Source organism: Otolemur garnettii, unplaced genomic scaffold, assembly GCF_000181295.1.
Source record: "Otolemur garnettii isolate 467f Iridium unplaced genomic scaffold, OtoGar3 scaffold00020, whole genome shotgun sequence".
Classification (NCBI taxonomy): Eukaryota; Metazoa; Chordata; class Mammalia; order Primates; family Galagidae; genus Otolemur; species Otolemur garnettii.
In genome coordinates this window covers 628,758-631,527 of record NW_003852415.1, presented here as the reverse complement: position 1 = coordinate 631,527, position 2,770 = coordinate 628,758, and the positions used below count along the sequence as shown (strand labels likewise).

General features: G+C 42.9%; 1 protein-coding gene across 1 annotated transcript in view; it reads left to right on the top strand.

Moving 5' to 3' along the window:
* The first annotated feature begins 2,170 nt into the window (after positions 1–2,170).
* Positions 2,171–2,770, top strand: part of ENTPD5 (ectonucleoside triphosphate diphosphohydrolase 5) — a 45,709-nt gene continuing 45,109 nt past the window's right edge. Inside the window, exon 1 of the mRNA XM_012803488.2 lies at positions 2,171–2,232. The gene's annotated coding sequence lies outside the window, so the exon portion shown is untranslated. The remainder of the gene's footprint in view (positions 2,233–2,770) is intronic.

Genomic DNA, 2,770 nt, shown 5'->3' with positions numbered 1-2,770 from the left:
GCCCGCTTAGTCTCGCCCGCCGGTCTGGTCCTCCCTTCTCTCCGCGCTGCAGCCAGCGTGGCCGCAGCTGTCTTACTCTCTTTGGCCCCTGCCCCGCCTCCACCGCTCCGGGCGCCACCCGGGAGCTTTGCTTTCTTTCTCCCTTTCCTAGCTTCGGACTCTTGCTGATTCTGGAAGGGATGCCGCAGACAGCGGACGGCCCAGGCCAAACGTTTTTTGATGGGCAGTTGAGGACTTTCCCAAGGACGGTGCTTCAGGGCGAGGCTGCCAGCTTCCAAAGGACGACGCGCGGGCGCCCGCGAGCTGGGTGGGGCGGGAAGTGCTGCCTTCGGGGTCGGGAAGAGGGTCCACGCCTCCACTCTGTCCTGTGTCCCCGACGCGTCCCGCCCAGAACCAGCCCCCAGATTCCCCTTTGCTAATACTTAACACAATCACGGCCGCTTTTTTAGCAAGTTGCATAAAGTTGAAAATTCCTTTTTTTAAATTCTGAATACACCTCTGAAAAGGAGTGTACTCAAAAGTATTATCGTTTGTCAGAGGAGGCGCTCTGGGTATGCAATCAATCAGGCAGTAATTCAATGAGTAGTTAAGGAAGATGTGTTCTGCGTGCCAAGCCAATATATGAGAGACTTGTGGTTCAGTTTCTGCTCTGACTTATCCTCCATTTCAAATTAAACTTAAAATTTCTTTAAAATGTCATTGCAGATCCTTCTGCATTTCTCTAGGGAGAACTAATTCTTTACACTCTTTCCCCAGGTTTTTGGCCTCTAATTTCCCTCACTCCCTTTTTTCCTCCACTTAAGTAGTTCGCATTTCTGAATTCTGTGATTAGAGGGAACTAATAAACCCTGAAAACGTTTCTGAGCATACCATCTGCCAGCATGATTATGGCTTAACTATTTGTATTTCTGGTGCATTTTCCCCTCTGTCACACTCCTTTGGGTCCATGGGTAGAATCACCGTACATTGAAGGAGTTAACCTGTGATATGGAATCTATAAATTACAGTTTATTTTGTATGCACCCTGTTAATAACTTTCAGAAAAGAGAGTATAACGTCTTCTGTCACAGGCTGTACATTTAGAATTAATTTTTAAAATTGATTATAGGCTCAGTGCCCATAGCTCAGTGGTTACAGCGCCAACTACACACACTGAGGATGGCGGGTTCTAACCTAGCCGGGGTCAGCTATACAACTGCAACAAAAAAATAGCTGGGCATTGTGGTGGGCATCTGTAGTCCCAGGTACTTGGGAGGCTGAGGCAAGAGAATTGCAAGCTGTGATGCCATGGCACTCTACTGAGGACAACATAATGAGACCCTGTCTCAAATAAATAAATAAATAAATAAATGAAAGATTACTGATTAGTATCTTAGTTACAGTGCTTTATACTTTGTTGTATCATACTTTTTTTAAAGATAAACCTATTGACAGGAATATGATTAAGAGAAATACTAAGATTTCATATTCTGGTAGAGATGATTCTACAAATTTACATTCTTCTGAATCTCCAGGTTCTCTACCAAAGAACTTGATGATTTTTTTTTTATCAGTTTTTGGCAGGGGCTAGGTTTGAACTCGCCACCTCTGGCATATGGGGCCAGTGCCTTACTCCTTTGAGCCACAGGTGCCACACGATTTTTTTTTTTTTTTGAAATAGAGTCTCACTATAAAAGACGTACCATGGTGTTATAACTCACAGCAACCTAAAACTCTTGGGCTTAAGTGATTCTCTTGCCTCAGGCTCCTAAGTAGCTGGGACTACAGGTGCCCACCACAACACCCAGCTATTTTTAGAGATGAGATCTCTCTCTGGCTGCTGCTGGTCTTGAATCTGTGAGTTCAGGCAGTCCACCCACCTCGGCCTCCCAGAGTGCTACGTTTATAGCCATGAGCCACTGCTCCCAACTAGAACTGGATGATTATATAGTCATCTGTCAGTATAGATAGTAGAGTAGGAAGTTGCTGTTTAACAATTCGTATGGTAGCCTTTCCTTCCACAATTGCTGGGAGGTAACCTTACTATGACATTTCAGGGATTATTTTGCTAAATAAATTCAAAATATTTCATTGTTTAGAACACATGCTTTTAAACTTGGAGTAAACTACTTAGTGTTTGGCTGACTTGGTTTTGTAATTCTTTTCCTCCATAGTTTTCCTAGTTCCTGGTCAACCAAAGAATATGGGGTGTCTTGGCTGAATCTCCATACAGACAAGATCATTATGACCCTGGTAGGTAGGGCAAATATCCACATGGGAGATCACATCTCTATAAGTTTACAAGTTGTAAATGCACTTCATATGCCTCTGAGTGATGGGGTTTTTTATCTTGCTTTGATTCTCTTGTCTTTTCTCAAATGACACTAATTTTTCTCTTTCTCATTAATTGTACTTGCATCAACTATGAAGTCATTCAATAAGCCATATATAGAATTGAGGACTGTTATGTATCATAATGGGTAGTATTTTTAATTTTTTCTTCTAGTAGCTCCAAAACTAAGTTTACTTTGTAAAGTTACCTGTGACTTTATTCTGATTTACCTTGAAGAACCAGTTTCTCCATATAAATCATCCTTGAAATCAAGTGATAACAAATTCTACTCTGTAAGTGGAACAGACTAGGTGAACAACTTTATTTTATTTTATGTTATTTTTGAGACAGAGCCTCAAGCTGTCCCCCTGGGTAGAGTACTGTGGCATCACAGCTCACAGCAACCTCCAACTCCTGGGCTCAAGTGAGTCTCCTGCCTCAGCCTCCCAAGTAGCTGGG